This window comes from Schistocerca nitens, chromosome 6, assembly GCF_023898315.1.
Source record: "Schistocerca nitens isolate TAMUIC-IGC-003100 chromosome 6, iqSchNite1.1, whole genome shotgun sequence".
In the NCBI taxonomy this organism is placed as follows: Eukaryota; Metazoa; Arthropoda; class Insecta; order Orthoptera; family Acrididae; genus Schistocerca; species Schistocerca nitens.
In genome coordinates, this window is record NC_064619.1 from 116,262,134 (window position 1) to 116,279,834 (window position 17,701).

General features: G+C 50.2%; 29 non-coding genes across 29 annotated transcripts; all 29 read right to left on the reverse strand.

The window, feature by feature from the left end:
* Positions 1–1,063: 1,063 nt before the first annotated feature.
* On the reverse strand, positions 1,064–1,137 carry Trnan-guu (transfer RNA asparagine (anticodon GUU)). The gene has a single exon. It is a non-coding gene; the product is annotated as a tRNA-Asn (tRNA).
* A 333-nt stretch (positions 1,138–1,470) lies between these two features.
* Positions 1,471–1,542, reverse strand: Trnat-cgu (transfer RNA threonine (anticodon CGU)). Its single transcript has one exon. It is a non-coding gene; the product is annotated as a tRNA-Thr (tRNA).
* Positions 1,543–2,235: 693 nt separating this feature from the next.
* On the reverse strand, positions 2,236–2,309 carry Trnan-guu (transfer RNA asparagine (anticodon GUU)). Its single transcript has one exon. It is a non-coding gene; the product is annotated as a tRNA-Asn (tRNA).
* A 333-nt stretch (positions 2,310–2,642) lies between these two features.
* Positions 2,643–2,714, reverse strand: Trnat-cgu (transfer RNA threonine (anticodon CGU)). Its single transcript has one exon. It is a non-coding gene; the product is annotated as a tRNA-Thr (tRNA).
* Positions 2,715–3,407: 693 nt separating this feature from the next.
* Trnan-guu (transfer RNA asparagine (anticodon GUU)) lies at positions 3,408–3,481 on the reverse strand. Its single transcript has one exon. It is a non-coding gene; the product is annotated as a tRNA-Asn (tRNA).
* A 333-nt stretch (positions 3,482–3,814) lies between these two features.
* Trnat-cgu (transfer RNA threonine (anticodon CGU)) lies at positions 3,815–3,886 on the reverse strand. The gene has a single exon. It is a non-coding gene; the product is annotated as a tRNA-Thr (tRNA).
* A 693-nt stretch (positions 3,887–4,579) lies between these two features.
* On the reverse strand, positions 4,580–4,653 carry Trnan-guu (transfer RNA asparagine (anticodon GUU)). Its single transcript has one exon. It is a non-coding gene; the product is annotated as a tRNA-Asn (tRNA).
* Positions 4,654–4,986: 333 nt separating this feature from the next.
* On the reverse strand, positions 4,987–5,058 carry Trnat-cgu (transfer RNA threonine (anticodon CGU)). Its single transcript has one exon. It is a non-coding gene; the product is annotated as a tRNA-Thr (tRNA).
* A 693-nt stretch (positions 5,059–5,751) lies between these two features.
* Trnan-guu (transfer RNA asparagine (anticodon GUU)) lies at positions 5,752–5,825 on the reverse strand. Its single transcript has one exon. It is a non-coding gene; the product is annotated as a tRNA-Asn (tRNA).
* A 333-nt stretch (positions 5,826–6,158) lies between these two features.
* Positions 6,159–6,230, reverse strand: Trnat-cgu (transfer RNA threonine (anticodon CGU)). The gene has a single exon. It is a non-coding gene; the product is annotated as a tRNA-Thr (tRNA).
* Positions 6,231–6,923: 693 nt separating this feature from the next.
* Trnan-guu (transfer RNA asparagine (anticodon GUU)) lies at positions 6,924–6,997 on the reverse strand. The gene has a single exon. It is a non-coding gene; the product is annotated as a tRNA-Asn (tRNA).
* A 333-nt stretch (positions 6,998–7,330) lies between these two features.
* Trnat-cgu (transfer RNA threonine (anticodon CGU)) lies at positions 7,331–7,402 on the reverse strand. The gene has a single exon. It is a non-coding gene; the product is annotated as a tRNA-Thr (tRNA).
* Positions 7,403–8,091: 689 nt separating this feature from the next.
* On the reverse strand, positions 8,092–8,165 carry Trnan-guu (transfer RNA asparagine (anticodon GUU)). Its single transcript has one exon. It is a non-coding gene; the product is annotated as a tRNA-Asn (tRNA).
* A 333-nt stretch (positions 8,166–8,498) lies between these two features.
* Trnat-cgu (transfer RNA threonine (anticodon CGU)) lies at positions 8,499–8,570 on the reverse strand. The gene has a single exon. It is a non-coding gene; the product is annotated as a tRNA-Thr (tRNA).
* A 689-nt stretch (positions 8,571–9,259) lies between these two features.
* Positions 9,260–9,333, reverse strand: Trnan-guu (transfer RNA asparagine (anticodon GUU)). Its single transcript has one exon. It is a non-coding gene; the product is annotated as a tRNA-Asn (tRNA).
* Positions 9,334–9,666: 333 nt separating this feature from the next.
* On the reverse strand, positions 9,667–9,738 carry Trnat-cgu (transfer RNA threonine (anticodon CGU)). The gene has a single exon. It is a non-coding gene; the product is annotated as a tRNA-Thr (tRNA).
* A 691-nt stretch (positions 9,739–10,429) lies between these two features.
* On the reverse strand, positions 10,430–10,503 carry Trnan-guu (transfer RNA asparagine (anticodon GUU)). The gene has a single exon. It is a non-coding gene; the product is annotated as a tRNA-Asn (tRNA).
* A 333-nt stretch (positions 10,504–10,836) lies between these two features.
* On the reverse strand, positions 10,837–10,908 carry Trnat-cgu (transfer RNA threonine (anticodon CGU)). The gene has a single exon. It is a non-coding gene; the product is annotated as a tRNA-Thr (tRNA).
* Positions 10,909–11,599: 691 nt separating this feature from the next.
* On the reverse strand, positions 11,600–11,673 carry Trnan-guu (transfer RNA asparagine (anticodon GUU)). The gene has a single exon. It is a non-coding gene; the product is annotated as a tRNA-Asn (tRNA).
* Positions 11,674–12,006: 333 nt separating this feature from the next.
* Trnat-cgu (transfer RNA threonine (anticodon CGU)) lies at positions 12,007–12,078 on the reverse strand. Its single transcript has one exon. It is a non-coding gene; the product is annotated as a tRNA-Thr (tRNA).
* A 693-nt stretch (positions 12,079–12,771) lies between these two features.
* On the reverse strand, positions 12,772–12,845 carry Trnan-guu (transfer RNA asparagine (anticodon GUU)). The gene has a single exon. It is a non-coding gene; the product is annotated as a tRNA-Asn (tRNA).
* A 333-nt stretch (positions 12,846–13,178) lies between these two features.
* On the reverse strand, positions 13,179–13,250 carry Trnat-cgu (transfer RNA threonine (anticodon CGU)). Its single transcript has one exon. It is a non-coding gene; the product is annotated as a tRNA-Thr (tRNA).
* Positions 13,251–13,939: 689 nt separating this feature from the next.
* Positions 13,940–14,013, reverse strand: Trnan-guu (transfer RNA asparagine (anticodon GUU)). Its single transcript has one exon. It is a non-coding gene; the product is annotated as a tRNA-Asn (tRNA).
* A 333-nt stretch (positions 14,014–14,346) lies between these two features.
* On the reverse strand, positions 14,347–14,418 carry Trnat-cgu (transfer RNA threonine (anticodon CGU)). The gene has a single exon. It is a non-coding gene; the product is annotated as a tRNA-Thr (tRNA).
* A 693-nt stretch (positions 14,419–15,111) lies between these two features.
* Trnan-guu (transfer RNA asparagine (anticodon GUU)) lies at positions 15,112–15,185 on the reverse strand. Its single transcript has one exon. It is a non-coding gene; the product is annotated as a tRNA-Asn (tRNA).
* A 333-nt stretch (positions 15,186–15,518) lies between these two features.
* On the reverse strand, positions 15,519–15,590 carry Trnat-cgu (transfer RNA threonine (anticodon CGU)). Its single transcript has one exon. It is a non-coding gene; the product is annotated as a tRNA-Thr (tRNA).
* Positions 15,591–16,281: 691 nt separating this feature from the next.
* On the reverse strand, positions 16,282–16,355 carry Trnan-guu (transfer RNA asparagine (anticodon GUU)). Its single transcript has one exon. It is a non-coding gene; the product is annotated as a tRNA-Asn (tRNA).
* Positions 16,356–16,688: 333 nt separating this feature from the next.
* Trnat-cgu (transfer RNA threonine (anticodon CGU)) lies at positions 16,689–16,760 on the reverse strand. The gene has a single exon. It is a non-coding gene; the product is annotated as a tRNA-Thr (tRNA).
* Positions 16,761–17,453: 693 nt separating this feature from the next.
* On the reverse strand, positions 17,454–17,527 carry Trnan-guu (transfer RNA asparagine (anticodon GUU)). Its single transcript has one exon. It is a non-coding gene; the product is annotated as a tRNA-Asn (tRNA).
* Positions 17,528–17,701: the final 174 nt, after the last annotated feature.

The window sequence follows — 17,701 nt, forward strand, 5'->3', positions numbered from 1 at the left end:
TGCGGTCTGCACAATCCTGACCTAGTGCACAGCTTGTGGGATAGCGTGGCTCGACTGCGAAATGCGCCTTTCGGCTCCTCTTTCTGGCTACAGTATGCTGTTGCCCACAGTGGCACTGGCGTTGCCCATGGGGCTTCATGTAAGGCGACTGCACGTCTCTCGGCCAACAGCGGCCCACTGCAGACCGACACTTAAGAGACACCAAATACAAATCGACATCGAGAGACAGGCCCTGTCATATGGCAGTCGCGACGTATACGCTGAAATTGAATGTAAAGAATACGTCTTTTGTAGTGGGCGTCGCTCTACTGCAGTGTCACACATGACGAATAAATAGGAAAAGAGTAGAACGTCTGTGTAGGGCCATGTTTTTACCTACAGTGTCACTTGGCTGAATGTGTATAAGGCTCTGTGGCATCACTCAAACTGCACGTCTCTCGGCCAACAGCGGCCCACTGCAGACCGACACTTAAGAGACACCAAATACAAATCGACATCGAGAGACAGGCCCTGTCATATGGCAGTCGCGACGTATACGCTGAAATTGAATGTAAAGAATACGTCTTTTGTAGTGGGCGTCGCTCTACTGCAGTGTCACACATGACGAATAAATAGGAAAAGAGTAGAACGTCTGTGTAGGGCCATGTTTTTACCTACAGTGTCACTTGGCTGAATGTGTATAAGGCTCTGTGGCATCACTCAAACTGCACGTCTCTCGGCCAACAGCTGCCCACTGCAGACCGACACTTAAGAGACACCAAATACAAATCGACATCGAGAGACAGGCCCTGTCATATGGCAGTCGCGACGTATACGCTGAAATTGAATGTAAAGAATACGTCTTTTGTAGTGGGAGTCGCTCTACTGCAGTGTCACACATGACGAATAAATAGGAAAAGAGTAGAACGTCTGTGTAGGGCCATGTTTTTACCTACAGTGTCACTTGGCTGAATGTGTATAAGGCTCTGTGGCATCACTCAAACACAGCCAAATTGTCACGCTAGCTGTGTATCTCTAACAAAGTTGACGTATGTCCTCACCTCGGTGCCGGTTAAAACGATTTCGCCCCCGGGTGGGCTCGAACCACCAACCTTTCGGTTAACAGCCGAACGCGCTAGCCGATTGCGCCACGGAGGCCTTGAATTTGGCTCACTTGTGCTCTGTATATCAACGCAATTGGTATACCTTCTGCAGGAATCTCGCAGAATGGTAGCATCTGCTTGCGCCTCTTCACATGGATAACGTGCATGCACACTGTAGCGAGGCTCGTAAACGAATGACATCGCCAAGCATGACATTATACTACAAAATGCATACAAACCACTGTTGTGCCTATGCATTCAGAAAACCTCTGAGGCCAGTAGAATACTTGTCATAGGTTGTAGAACATCCCTTTTATTCAGTGTACTGCCATGTGTTAGATGCTGGTCGAGATAGCTCCGCTCCTTGCAGGAAGGTTAAAAAAATGAATGCCTTCTGTGAGGTTCGAAATCAGGACCCCTGGTTTACGAGACCAGTGCTCTACCACTGAGCTAAGAAGGCGGCAGCTTGGCGTTTGTGAGCTATACCCGAATTGTCACTTCATCATACTGAATCTTGCAGCCCTCGACCAGATATCGGATTTGGCACACAGCTGCTGCTGGGGGTGTCCACATTGCCGTTTTCCAAATCTCTTGACTGTTTCGCCCTTACGATCGACGACGAGCGTCGGGCCACCAGAAGTTTGCGGTCTGCACAATCCTGACCTAGTGCACAGCTTGTGGGATAGCGTGGCTCGACTGCGAAATGCGCCTTTCGGCTCCTCTCTCTGGCTACAGTATGCTGTTGCCCACAGTGGCACTGGCGTTGCCCATGGGGCTTCATGTAAGGCGAGCGACTGCACGTCTCTCGGGCAACAGCGGCCCACTGCAGACCGACACTTAAGAGACACCAAATACAAATCGACATCGAGAGACAGGCCCTGTCATATGGCAGTCGCGACGTATACGCTGAAATTGAATGTAAAGAATACGTCTTTTGTAGTGGGCGTCGCTCTACTGCAGTGTCACACATGACGAATAAATAGGAAAAGAGTAGAACGTCTGTGTAGGGCCATGTTTTTACCTACAGTGTCACTTGGCTGAATGTGTATAAGGCTCTGTGGCATCACTCAAACACAGCCAAATTGTCACGCTAGCTGTGTATCTCTAACAAAGTTGACGTATGTCCTCACCTCGGTGCCGGTTAAAACGATTTCGCCCCCGGGTGGGCTCGAACCACCAACCTTTCGGTTAACAGCCGAACGCGCTAGCCGATTGCGCCACGGAGGCCTTGAATTTGGCTCACTTGTGCTCTGTATATCAACGCAATTGGTATACCTTCTGCAGGAATCTCGCAGAATGGTAGCATCTGCTTGCGCCTCTTCACATGGATAACGTGCATGCACACTGTAGCGAGGCTCGTAAACGAATGACATCGCCAAGCATGACATTATACTACAAAATGCATACAAACCACTGTTGTGCCTATGCATTCAGAAAACCTCTGAGGCCAGTAGAATACTTGTCATAGGTTGTAGAACATCCCTTTTATTCAGTGTACTGCCATGTGTTAGATGCTGGTCGAGATAGCTCCGCTCCTTGCAGGAAGGTTAAAAAAATGAATGCCTTCTGTGAGGTTCGAAATCAGGACCCCTGGTTTACGAGACCAGTGCTCTACCACTGAGCTAAGAAGGCGGCAGCTTGGCGTTTGTGAGCTATACCCGAATTGTCACTTCATCATACTGAATCTTGCAGCCCTCGACCAGATATCGGATTTGGCACACAGCTGCTGCTGGGGGTGTCCACATTGCCGTTTTCCAAATCTCTTGACTGTTTCGCCCTTACGATCGACGACGAGCGTCGGGCCACCAGAAGTTTGCGGTCTGCACAATCCTGACCTAGTGCACAGCTTGTGGGATAGCGTGGCTCGACTGCGAAATGCGCCTTTCGGCTCCTCTCTCTGGCTACAGTATGCTGTTGCCCACAGTGGCACTGGCGTTGCCCATGGGGCTTCATGTAAGGCGAGCGACTGCACGTCTCTCGGCCAACAGCGGCCCACTGCAGACCGACACTTAAGAGACACCAAATACAAATCGACATCGAGAGACAGGCCCTGTCATATGGCAGTCGCGACGTATACGCTGAAATTGAATGTAAAGAATACGTCTTTTGTAGTGGGCGTCGCTCTACTGCAGTGTCACACATGACGAATAAATAGGAAAAGAGTAGAACGTCTGTGTAGGGCCATGTTTTTACCTACAGTGTCACTTGGCTGAATGTGTATAAGGCTCTGTGGCATCACTCAAACACAGCCAAATTGTCACGCTAGCTGTGTATCTCTAACAAAGTTGACGCATGTCCTCACCTCGGTGCCGGTTAAAACGATTTCGCCCCCGGGTGGGCTCGAACCACCAACCTTTCGGTTAACAGCCGAACGCGCTAGCCGATTGCGCCACGGAGGCCTTGAATTTGGCTCACTTGTGCTCTGTATATCAACGCAATTGGTATACCTTCTGCAGGAATCTCGCAGAATGGTAGCATCTGCTTGCGCCTCTTCACATGGATAACGTGCATGCACACTGTAGCGAGGCTCGTAAACGAATGACATCGCCAAGCATGACATTATACTACAAAATGCATACAAACCACTGTTGTGCCTATGCATTCAGAAAACCTCTGAGGCCAGTAGAATACTTGTCATAGGTTGTAGAACATCCCTTTCATTCAGTGTACTGCCATGTGTTAGATGCTGGTCGAGATAGCTCCGCTCCTTGCAGGAAGGTTAAAAAAATGAATGCCTTCTGTGAGGTTCGAACTCACGACCCCTGATTTACGAGACCAGTGCTCTACCACTGAGCTAAGAAGGCGGCAGCTTGGCGTTTGTGAGCTATCCCCGAATTGTCACTTCATCATACTGAATCTTGCAGCCCTCGACCAGATATCGGATTTGGCACACAGCTGCTGCTGGGGGTGTCCACATTGCCGTTTTCCAAATCTCTTGACTGTTTCGCCCTTACGATCGACGACGAGCGTCGGGCCACCAGAAGTTTGCGGTCTGCACAATCCTGACCTAGTGCACAGCTTGTGGGATAGCGTGGCTCGACTGCGAAATGCGCCTTTCGGCTCCTCTCTCTGGCTACAGTATGCTGTTGCCCACAGTGGCACTGGCGTTGCCCATGGGGCTTCATGTAAGGCGAGCGACTGCACGTCTCTCGGCCAACAGCGGCCCACTGCAGACCGACACTTAAGAGACACCAAATACAAATCGACATCGAGAGACAGGCCCTGTCATATGGCAGTCGCGACGTATACGCTGAAATTGAATGTAAAGAATACGTCTTTTGTAGTGGGCGTCGCTCTACTGCAGTGTCACACATGACGAATAAATAGGAAAAGAGTAGAACGTCTGTGTAGGGCCATGTTTTTACCTACAGTGTCACTTGGCTGAATGTGTATAAGGCTCTGTGGCATCACTCAAACACAGCCAAATTGTCACGCTAGCTGTGTATCTCTAACAAAGTTGACGCATGTCCTCACCTCGGTGCCGGTTAAAACGATTTCGCCCCCGGGTGGGCTCGAACCACCAACCTTTCGGTTAACAGCCGAACGCGCTAGCCGATTGCGCCACGGAGGCCTTGAATTTGGCTCACTTGTGCTCTGTATATCAACGCAATTGGTATACCTTCTGCAGGAATCTCGCAGAATGGTAGCATCTGCTTGCGCCTCTTCACATGGATAACGTGCATGCACACTGTAGCGAGGCTCGTAAACGAATGACATCGCCAAGCATGACATTATACTACAAAATGCATACAAACCACTGTTGTGCCTATGCATTCAGAAAACCTCTGAGGCCAGTAGAATACTTGTCATAGGTTGTAGAACATCCCTTTCATTCAGTGTACTGCCATGTGTTAGATGCTGGTCGAGATAGCTCCGCTCCTTGCAGGAAGGTTAAAAAAATGAATGCCTTCTGTGAGGTTCGAACTCACGACCCCTGATTTACGAGACCAGTGCTCTACCACTGAGCTAAGAAGGCGGCAGCTTGGCGTTTGTGAGCTATCCCCGAATTGTCACTTCATCATACTGAATCTTGCAGCCCTCGACCAGATATCGGATTTGGCACACAGCTGCTGCTGGGGGTGTCCACATTGCCGTTTTCCAAATCTCTTGACTGTTTCGCCCTTACGATCGACGACGAGCGTCGGGCCACCAGAAGTTTGCGGTCTGCACAATCCTGACCTAGTGCACAGCTTGTGGGATAGCGTGGCTCGACTGCGAAATGCGCCTTTCGGCTCCTCTCTCTGGCTACAGTATGCTGTTGCCCACAGTGGCACTGGCGTTGCCCATGGGGCTTCATGTAAGGCGAGCGACTGCACGTCTCTCGGCCAACAGCGGCCCACTGCAGACCGACACTTAAGAGACACCAAATACAAATCGACATCGAGAGACAGGCCCTGTCATATGGCAGTCGCGACGTATACGCTGAAATTGAATGTAAAGAATACGTCTTTTGTAGTGGGCGTCGCTCTACTGCAGTGTCACACATGACGAATAAATATGAAAAGAGTAGAACGTCTGTGTAGGGCCATGTTTTTACCTACAGTGTCACTTGGCTGAATGTGTATAAGGCTCTGTGGCATCACTCAAACACAGCCAAATTGTCACGCTAGCTGTGTATCTCTAACAAAGTTGACGCATGTCCTCACCTCGGTGCCGGTTAAAACGATTTCGCCCCCGGGTGGGCTCGAACCACCAACCTTTCGGTTAACAGCCGAACGCGCTAGCCGATTGCGCCACGGAGGCCTTGAATTTGGCTCACTTGTGCTCTGTATATCAACGCAATTGGTATACCTTCTGCAGGAATCTCGCAGAATGGTAGCATCTGCTTGCGCCTCTTCACATGGATAACGTGCATGCACACTGTAGCGAGGCTCGTAAACGAATGACATCGCCAAGCATGACATTATACTACAAAATGCATACAAACCACTGTTGTGCCTATGCATTCAGAAAACCTCTGAGGCCAGTAGAATACTTGTCATAGGTTGTAGAACATCCCTTTCATTCAGTGTACTGCCATGTGTTAGATGCTGGTCGAGATAGCTCCGCTCCTTGCAGGAAGGTTAAAAAAATGAATGCCTTCTGTGAGGTTCGAACTCACGACCCCTGATTTACGAGACCAGTGCTCTACCACTGAGCTAAGAAGGCGGCAGCTTGGCGTTTGTGAGCTATCCCCGAATTGTCACTTCATCATACTGAATCTTGCAGCCCTCGACCAGATATCGGATTTGGCACACAGCTGCTGCTGGGGGTGTCCACATTGCCGTTTTCCAAATCTCTTGACTGTTTCGCCCTTACGATCGACGACGAGCGTCGGGCCACCAGAAGTTTGCGGTCTGCACAATCCTGACCTAGTGCACAGCTTGTGGGATAGCGTGGCTCGACTGCGAAATGCGCCTTTCGGCTCCTCTCTCTGGCTACAGTATGCTGTTGCCCACAGTGGCACTGGCGTTGCCCATGGGGCTTCATGTAAGGCGAGCGACTGCACGTCTCTCGGCCAACAGCGGCCCACTGCAGACCGACACTTAAGAGACACCAAATACAAATCGACATCGAGAGACAGGCCCTGTCATATGGCAGTCGCGACGTATACGCTGAAATTGAATGTAAAGAATACGTCTTTTGTAGTGGGCGTCGCTCTACTGCAGTGTCACACATGACGAATAAATAGGAAAAGAGTAGAACGTCTGTGTAGGGCCATGTTTTTACCTACAGTGTCACTTGGCTGAATGTGTATAAGGCTCTGTGGCATCACTCAAACACAGCCAAATTGTCACGCTAGCTGTGTATCTCTAACAAAGTTGACGTATGTCCTCACCTCGGTGCCGGTTAAAACGATTTCGCCCCCGGGTGGGCTCGAACCACCAACCTTTCGGTTAACAGCCGAACGCGCTAGCCGATTGCGCCACGGAGGCCTTGAATTTGGCTCACTTGTGCTCTGTATATCAACGCAATTGGTATACCTTCTGCAGGAATCTCGCAGAATGGTAGCATCTGCTTGCGCCTCTTCACATGGATAACGTGCATGCACACTGTAGCGAGGCTCGTAAACGAATGACATCGCCAAGCATGACATTATACTACAAAATGCATACAAACCACTGTTGTGCCTATGCATTCAGAAAACCTCTGAGGCCAGTAGAATACTTGTCATAGGTTGTAGAACATCCCTTTTATTCAGTGTACTGCCATGTGTTAGATGCTGGTCGAGATAGCTCCGCTCCTTGCAGGAAGGTTAAAAAAATGAATGCCTTCTGTGAGGTTCGAAATCAGGACCCCTGGTTTACGAGACCAGTGCTCTACCACTGAGCTAAGAAGGCGGCAGCTTGGCTTTTGTGAGCTATACCCGAATTGTCACTTCATCATACTGAATCTTGCAGCCCTCGACCAGATATCGGATTTGGCACACAGCTGCTGCTGGGGGTGTCCACATTGCCGTTTTCCAAATCTCTTGACTGTTTCGCCCTTACGATCGACGACGAGCGTCGGGCCACCAGAAGTTTGCGGTCTGCACAATCCTGACCTGGTGCACAGCTTGTGGGATAGCGTGGCTCGACTGCGAAATGCGCCTTTCGGCTCCTCTCTCTGGCTACAGTATGCTGTTGCCCACAGTGGCACTGGCGTTGCCCATGGGGCTTCATGTAAGGCGACTGCACGTCTCTCGGCCAACAGCGGCCCACTGCAGACCGACACTTAAGAGACACCAAATACAAATCGACATCGAGAGACAGGCCCTGTCATATGGCAGTCGCGACGTATACGCTGAAATTGAATGTAAAGAATACGTCTTTTGTAGTGGGCGTCGCTCTACTGCAGTGTCACACATGACGAATAAATAGGAAAAGAGTAGAACGTCTGTGTAGGGCCATGTTTTTACCTACAGTGTCACTTGGCTGAATGTGTATAAGGCTCTGTGGCATCACTCAAACACAGCCAAATTGTCACGCTAGCTGTGTATCTCTAACAAAGTTGACGTATGTCCTCACCTCGGTGCCGGTTAAAACGATTTCGCCCCCGGGTGGGCTCGAACCACCAACCTTTCGGTTAACAGCCGAACGCGCTAGCCGATTGCGCCACGGAGGCCTTGAATTTGGCTCACTTGTGCTCTGTATATCAACGCAATTGGTATACCTTCTGCAGGAATCTCGCAGAATGGTAGCATCTGCTTGCGCCTCTTCACATGGATAACGTGCATGCACACTGTAGCGAGGCTCGTAAACGAATGACATCGCCAAGCATGACATTATACTACAAAATGCATACAAACCACTGTTGTGCCTATGCATTCAGAAAACCTCTGAGGCCAGTAGAATACTTGTCATAGGTTGTAGAACATCCCTTTTATTCAGTGTACTGCCATGTGTTAGATGCTGGTCGAGATAGCTCCGCTCCTTGCAGGAAGGTTAAAAAAATGAATGCCTTCTGTGAGGTTCGAAATCAGGACCCCTGGTTTACGAGACCAGTGCTCTACCACTGAGCTAAGAAGGCGGCAGCTTGGCTTTTGTGAGCTATACCCGAATTGTCACTTCATCATACTGAATCTTGCAGCCCTCGACCAGATATCGGATTTGGCACACAGCTGCTGCTGGGGGTGTCCACATTGCCGTTTTCCAAATCTCTTGACTGTTTCGCCCTTACGATCGACGACGAGCGTCGGGCCACCAGAAGTTTGCGGTCTGCACAATCCTGACCTAGTGCACAGCTTGTGGGATAGCGTGGCTCGACTGCGAAATGCGCCTTTCGGCTCCTCTCTCTGGCTACAGTATGCTGTTGCCCACAGTGGCACTGGCGTTGCCCATGGGGCTTCATGTAAGGCGACTGCACGTCTCTCGGCCAACAGCGGCCCACTGCAGACCGACACTTAAGAGACACCAAATACAAATCGACATCGAGAGACAGGCCCTGTCATATGGCAGTCGCGACGTATACGCTGAAATTGAATGTAAAGAATACGTCTTTTGTAGTGGGCGTCGCTCTACTGCAGTGTCACACATGACGAATAAATAGGAAAAGAGTAGAACGTCTGTGTAGGGCCATGTTTTTACCTACAGTGTCACTTGGCTGAATGTGTATAAGGCTCTGTGGCATCACTCAAACACAGCCAAATTGTCACGCTAGCTGTGTATCTCTAACAAAGTTGACGCATGTCCTCACCTCGGTGCCGGTTAAAACGATTTCGCCCCCGGGTGGGCTCGAACCACCAACCTTTCGGTTAACAGCCGAACGCGCTAGCCGATTGCGCCACGGAGGCCTTGAATTTGGCTCACTTGTGCTCTGTATATCAACGCAATTGGTATACCTTCTGCAGGAATCTCGCAGAATGGTAGCATCTGCTTGCGCCTCTTCACATGGATAACGTGCATGCACACTGTAGCGAGGCTCGTAAACGAATGACATCGCCAAGCATGACATTATACTACAAAATGCATACAAACCACTGTTGTGCCTATGCATTCAGAAAACCTCTGAGGCCAGTAGAATACTTGTCATAGGTTGTAGAACATCCCTTTCATTCAGTGTACTGCCATGTGTTAGATGCTGGTCGAGATAGCTCCGCTCCTTGCAGGAAGGTTAAAAAAATGAATGCCTTCTGTGAGGTTCGAACTCACGACCCCTGATTTACGAGACCAGTGCTCTACCACTGAGCTAAGAAGGCGGCAGCTTGGCGTTTGTGAGCTATCCCCGAATTGTCACTTCATCATACTGAATCTTGCAGCCCTCGACCAGATATCGGATTTGGCACACAGCTGCTGCTGGGGGTGTCCACATTGCCGTTTTCCAAATCTCTTGACTGTTTCGCCCTTACGATCGACGACGAGCGTCGGGCCACCAGAAGTTTGCGGTCTGCACAATCCTGACCTAGTGCACAGCTTGTGGGATAGCGTGGCTCGACTGCGAAATGCGCCTTTCGGCTCCTCTCTCTGGCTACAGTATGCTGTTGCCCAGTGGCACTGGCGTTGCCCATGGGGCTTCATGTAAGGCGAGCGACTGCACGTCTCTCGGCCAACAGCGGCCCACTGCAGACCGACACTTAAGAGACACCAAATACAAATCGACATCGAGAGACAGGCCCTGTCATATGGCAGTCGCGACGTATACGCTGAAATTGAATGTAAAGAATACGTCTTTTGTAGTGGGCGTCGCTCTACTGCAGTGTCACACATGACGAATAAATAGGAAAAGAGTAGAACGTCTGTGTAGGGCCATGTTTTTACCTACAGTGTCACTTGGCTGAATGTGTATAAGGCTCTGTGGCATCACTCAAACACAGCCAAATTGTCACGCTAGCTGTGTATCTCTAACAAAGTTGACGTATGTCCTCACCTCGGTGCCGGTTAAAACGATTTCGCCCCCGGGTGGGCTCGAACCACCAACCTTTCGGTTAACAGCCGAACGCGCTAGCCGATTGCGCCACGGAGGCCTTGAATTTGGCTCACTTGTGCTCTGTATATCAACGCAATTGGTATACCTTCTGCAGGAATCTCGCAGAATGGTAGCATCTGCTTGCGCCTCTTCACATGGATAACGTGCATGCACACTGTAGCGAGGCTCGTAAACGAATGACATCGCCAAGCATGACATTATACTACAAAATGCATACAAACCACTGTTGTGCCTATGCATTCAGAAAACCTCTGAGGCCAGTAGAATACTTGTCATAGGTTGTAGAACATCCCTTTTATTCAGTGTACTGCCATGTGTTAGATGCTGGTCGAGATAGCTCCGCTCCTTGCAGGAAGGTTAAAAAAATGAATGCCTTCTGTGAGGTTCGAAATCAGGACCCCTGGTTTACGAGACCAGTGCTCTACCACTGAGCTAAGAAGGCGGCAGCTTGGCTTTTGTGAGCTATACCCGAATTGTCACTTCATCATACTGAATCTTGCAGCCCTCGACCAGATATCGGATTTGGCACACAGCTGCTGCTGGGGGTGTCCACATTGCCGTTTTCCAAATCTCTTGACTGTTTCGCCCTTACGATCGACGACGAGCGTCGGGCCACCAGAAGTTTGCGGTCTGCACAATCCTGACCTAGTGCACAGCTTGTGGGATAGCGTGGCTCGACTGCGAAATGCGCCTTTCGGCTCCTCTCTCTGGCTACAGTATGCTGTTGCCCAGTGGCACTGGCGTTGCCCATGGGGCTTCATGTAAGGCGAGCGACTGCACGTCTCTCGGCCAACAGCGGCCCACTGCAGACCGACACTTAAGAGACACCAAATACAAATCGACATCGAGAGACAGGCCCTGTCATATGGCAGTCGCGACGTATACGCTGAAATTGAATGTAAAGAATACGTCTTTTGTAGTGGGCGTCGCTCTACTGCAGTGTCACACATGACGAATAAATAGGAAAAGAGTAGAACGTCTGTGTAGGGCCATGTTTTTACCTACAGTGTCACTTGGCTGAATGTGTATAAGGCTCTGTGGCATCACTCAAACACAGCCAAATTGTCACGCTAGCTGTGTATCTCTAACAAAGTTGACGCATGTCCTCACCTCGGTGCCGGTTAAAACGATTTCGCCCCCGGGTGGGCTCGAACCACCAACCTTTCGGTTAACAGCCGAACGCGCTAGCCGATTGCGCCACGGAGGCCTTGAATTTGGCTCACTTGTGCTCTGTATATCAACGCAATTGGTATACCTTCTGCAGGAATCTCGCAGAATGGTAGCATCTGCTTGCGCCTCTTCACATGGATAACGTGCATGCACACTGTAGCGAGGCTCGTAAACGAATGACATCGCCAAGCATGACATTATACTACAAAATGCATACAAACCACTGTTGTGCCTATGCATTCAGAAAACCTCTGAGGCCAGTAGAATACTTGTCATAGGTTGTAGAACATCCCTTTCATTCAGTGTACTGCCATGTGTTAGATGCTGGTCGAGATAGCTCCGCTCCTTGCAGGAAGGTTAAAAAAATGAATGCCTTCTGTGAGGTTCGAACTCACGACCCCTGATTTACGAGACCAGTGCTCTACCACTGAGCTAAGAAGGCGGCAGCTTGGCGTTTGTGAGCTATCCCCGAATTGTCACTTCATCATACTGAATCTTGCAGCCCTCGACCAGATATCGGATTTGGCACACAGCTGCTGCTGGGGGTGTCCACATTGCCGTTTTCCAAATCTCTTGACTGTTTCGCCCTTACGATCGACGACGAGCGTCGGGCCACCAGAAGTTTGCGGTCTGCACAATCCTGACCTAGTGCACAGCTTGTGGGATAGCGTGGCTCGACTGCGAAATGCGCCTTTCGGCTCCTCTCTCTGGCTACAGTATGCTGTTGCCCACAGTGGCACTGGCGTTGCCCATGGGGCTTCATGTAAGGCGAGCGACTGCACGTCTCTCGGCCAACAGCGGCCCACTGCAGACCGACACTTAAGAGACACCAAATACAAATCGACATCGAGAGACAGGCCCTGTCATATGGCAGTCGCGACGTATACGCTGAAATTGAATGTAAAGAATACGTCTTTTGTAGTGGGCGTCGCTCTACTGCAGTGTCACACATGACGAATAAATAGGAAAAGAGTAGAACGTCTGTGTAGGGCCATGTTTTTACCTACAGTGTCACTTGGCTGAATGTGTATAAGGCTCTGTGGCATCACTCAAACACAGCCAAATTGTCACGCTAGCTGTGTATCTCTAACAAAGTTGACGTATGTCCTCACCTCGGTGCCGGTTAAAACGATTTCGCCCCCGGGTGGGCTCGAACCACCAACCTTTCGGTTAACAGCCGAACGCGCTAGCCGATTGCGCCACGGAGGCCTTGAATTTGGCTCACTTGTGCTCTGTATATCAACGCAATTGGTATACCTTCTGCAGGAATCTCGCAGAATGGTAGCATCTGCTTGCGCCTCTTCACATGGATAACGTGCATGCACACTGTAGCGAGGCTCGTAAACGAATGACATCGCCAAGCATGACATTATACTACAAAATGCATACAAACCACTGTTGTGCCTATGCATTCAGAAAACCTCTGAGGCCAGTAGAATACTTGTCATAGGTTGTAGAACATCCCTTTTATTCAGTGTACTGCCATGTGTTAGATGCTGGTCGAGATAGCTCCGCTCCTTGCAGGAAGGTTAAAAAAATGAATGCCTTCTGTGAGGTTCGAAATCAGGACCCCTGGTTTACGAGACCAGTGCTCTACCACTGAGCTAAGAAGGCGGCAGCTTGGCTTTTGTGAGCTATACCCGAATTGTCACTTCATCATACTGAATCTTGCAGCCCTCGACCAGATATCGGATTTGGCACACAGCTGCTGCTGGGGGTGTCCACATTGCCGTTTTCCAAATCTCTTGACTGTTTCGCCCTTACGATCGACGACGAGCGTCGGGCCACCAGAAGTTTGCGGTCTGCACAATCCTGACCTAGTGCACAGCTTGTGGGATAGCGTGGCTCGACTGCGAAATGCGCCTTTCGGCTCCTCTCTCTGGCTACAGTATGCTGTTGCCCACAGTGGCACTGGCGTTGCCCATGGGGCTTCATGTAAGGCGACTGCACGTCTCTCGGCCAACAGCGGCCCACTGCAGACCGACACTTAAGAGACACCAAATACAAATCGACATCGAGAGACAGGCCCTGTCATATGGCAGTCGCGACGTATACGCTGAAATTGAATGTAAAGAATACGTCTTTTGTAGTGGGCGTCGCTCTACTGCAGTGTCACACATGACGAATAAATAGGAAAAGAGTAGAACGTCTGTGTAGGGCCATGTTTTTACCTACAGTGTCACTTGGCTGAATGTGTATAAGGCTCTGTGGCATCACTCAAACACAGCCAAATTGTCACGCTAGCTGTGTATCTCTAACAAAGTTGACGCATGTCCTCACCTCGGTGCCGGTTAAAACGATTTCGCCCCCGGGTGGGCTCGAACCACCAACCTTTCGGTTAACAGCCGAACGCGCTAGCCGATTGCGCCACGGAGGCCTTGAATTTGGCTCACTTGTGCTCTGTATATCAACGCAATTGGTATACCTTCTGCAGGAATCTCGCAGAATGGTAGCATCTGCTTGCGCCTCTTCACATGGATAACGTGCATGCACACTGTAGCGAGGCTCGTAAACGAATGACATCGCCAAGCATGACATTATACTACAAAATGCATACAAACCACTGTTGTGCCTATGCATTCAGAAAACCTCTGAGGCCAGTAGAATACTTGTCATAGGTTGTAGAACATCCCTTTCATTCAGTGTACTGCCATGTGTTAGATGCTGGTCGAGATAGCTCCGCTCCTTGCAGGAAGGTTAAAAAAATGAATGCCTTCTGTGAGGTTCGAACTCACGACCCCTGGTTTACGAGACCAGTGCTCTACCACTGAGCTAAGAAGGCGGCAGCTTGGCGTTTGTGAGCTATCCCCGAATTGTCACTTCATCATACTGAATCTTGCAGCCCTCGACCAGATATCGGATTTGGCACACAGCTGCTGCTGGGGGTGTCCACATTGCCGTTTTCCAAATCTCTTGACTGTTTCGCCCTTACGATCGACGACGAGCGTCGGGCCACCAGAAGTTTGCGGTCTGCACAATCCTGACCTAGTGCACAGCTTGTGGGATAGCGTGGCTCGACTGCGAAATGCGCCTTTCGGCTCCTCTCTCTGGCTACAGTATGCTGTTGCCCACAGTGGCACTGGCGTTGCCCATGGGGCTTCATGTAAGGCGAGCGACTGCACGTCTCTCGGCCAACAGCGGCCCACTGCAGACCGACACTTAAGAGACACCAAATACAAATCGACATCGAGAGACAGGCCCTGTCATATGGCAGTCGCGACGTATACGCTGAAATTGAATGTAAAGAATACGTCTTTTGTAGTGGGCGTCGCTCTACTGCAGTGTCACACATGACGAATAAATAGGAAAAGAGTAGAACGTCTGTGTAGGGCCATGTTTTTACCTACAGTGTCACTTGGCTGAATGTGTATAAGGCTCTGTGGCATCACTCAAACACAGCCAAATTGTCACGCTAGCTGTGTATCTCTAACAAAGTTGACGTATGTCCTCACCTCGGTGCCGGTTAAAACGATTTCGCCCCCGGGTGGGCTCGAACCACCAACCTTTCGGTTAACAGCCGAACGCGCTAGCCGATTGCGCCACGGAGGCCTTGAATTTGGCTCACTTGTGCTCTGTATATCAACGCAATTGGTATACCTTCTGCAGGAATCTCGCAGAATGGTAGCATCTGCTTGCGCCTCTTCACATGGATAACGTGCATGCACACTGTAGCGAGGCTCGTAAACGAATGACATCGCCAAGCATGACATTATACTACAAAATGCATACAAACCACTGTTGTGCCTATGCATTCAGAAAACCTCTGAGGCCAGTAGAATACTTGTCATAGGTTGTAGAACATCCCTTTTATTCAGTGTACTGCCATGTGTTAGATGCTGGTCGAGATAGCTCCGCTCCTTGCAGGAAGGTTAAAAAAATGAATGCCTTCTGTGAGGTTCGAAATCAGGACCCCTGGTTTACGAGACCAGTGCTCTACCACTGAGCTAAGAAGGCGGCAGCTTGGCTTTTGTGAGCTATACCCGAATTGTCACTTCATCATACTGAATCTTGCAGCCCTCGACCAGATATCGGATTTGGCACACAGCTGCTGCTGGGGGTGTCCACATTGCCGTTTTCCAAATCTCTTGACTGTTTCGCCCTTACGATCGACGACGAGCGTCGGGCCACCAGAAGTTTGCGGTCTGCACAATCCTGACCTAGTGCACAGCTTGTGGGATAGCGTGGCTCGACTGCGAAATGCGCCTTTCGGCTCCTCTCTCTGGCTACAGTATGCTGTTGCCCAGTGGCACTGGCGTTGCCCATGGGGCTTCATGTAAGGCGAGCGACTGCACGTCTCTCGGCCAACAGCGGCCCACTGCAGACCGACACTTAAGAGACACCAAATACAAATCGACATCGAGAGACAGGCCCTGTCATATGGCAGTCGCGACGTATACGCTGAAATTGAATGTAAAGAATACGTCTTTTGTAGTGGGCGTCGCTCTACTGCAGTGTCACACATGACGAATAAATAGGAAAAGAGTAGAACGTCTGTGTAGGGCCATGTTTTTACCTACAGTGTCACTTGGCTGAATGTGTATAAGGCTCTGTGGCATCACTCAAACACAGCCAAATTGTCACGCTAGCTGTGTATCTCTAACAAAGTTGACGCATGTCCTCACCTCGGTGCCGGTTAAAACGATTTCGCCCCCGGGTGGGCTCGAACCACCAACCTTTCGGTTAACAGCCGAACGCGCTAGCCGATTGCGCCACGGAGGCCTTGAATTTGGCTCACTTGTGCTCTGTATATCAACGCAATTGGTATACCTTCTGCAGGAATCTCGCAGAATGGTAGCATCTGCTTGCGCCTCTTCACATGGATAACGTGCATGCACACTGTAGCGAGGCTCGTAAACGAATGACATCGCCAAGCATGACATTATACTACAAAATGCATACAAACCACTGTTGTGCCTATGCATTCAGAAAACCTCTGAGGCCAGTAGAATACTTGTCATAGGTTGTAGAACATCCCTTTCATTCAGTGTACTGCCATGTGTTAGATGCTGGTCGAGATAGCTCCGCTCCTTGCAGGAAGGTTAAAAAAATGAATGCCTTCTGTGAGGTTCGAACTCACGACCCCTGATTTACGAAACCAGTGCTCTACCACTGAGCTAAGAAGGCGGCAGCTTGGCGTTTGTGAGCTATCCCCGAATTGTCACTTCATCATACTGAATCTTGCAGCCCTCGACCAGATATCGGATTTGGCACACAGCTGCTGCTGGGGGTGTCCACATTGCCGTTTTCCAAATCTCTTGACTGTTTCGCCCTTACGATCGACGACGAGCGTCGGGCCACCAGAAGTTTGCGGTCTGCACAATCCTGACCTAGTGCACAGCTTGTGGGATAGCGTGGCTCGACTGCGAAATGCGCCTTTCGGCTCCTCTCTCTGGCTACAGTATGCTGTTGCCCACAGTGGCACTGGCGTTGCCCATGGGGCTTCATGTAAGGCGAGCGACTGCACGTCTCTCGGCCAACAGCGGCCCACTGCAGACCGACACTTAAGAGACACCAAATACAAATCGACATCGAGAGACAGGCCCTGTCATATGGCAGTCGCGACGTATACGCTGAAATTGAATGTAAAGAATACGTCTTTTGTAGTGGGCGTCGCTCTACTGCAGTGTCACACATGACGAATAAATAGGAAAAGAGTAGAACGTCTGTGTAGGGCCATGTTTTTACCTACAGTGTCACTTGGCTGAATGTGTATAAGGCTCTGTGGCATCACTCAAACACAGCCAAATTGTCACGCTAGCTGTGTATCTCTAACAAAGTTGACGTATGTCCTCACCTCGGTGCCGGTTAAAACGATTTCGCCCCCGGGTGGGCTCGAACCACCAACCTTTCGGTTAACAGCCGAACGCGCTAGCCGATTGCGCCACGGAGGCCTTGAATTTGGCTCACTTGTGCTCTGTATATCAACGCAATTGGTATACCTTCTGCAGGAATCTCGCAGAATGGTAGCATCTGCTTGCGCCTCTTCACATGGATAACGTGCATGCACACTGTAGCGAGGCTCGTAAACGAATGACATCGCCAAGCATGACATTATACTACAAAAT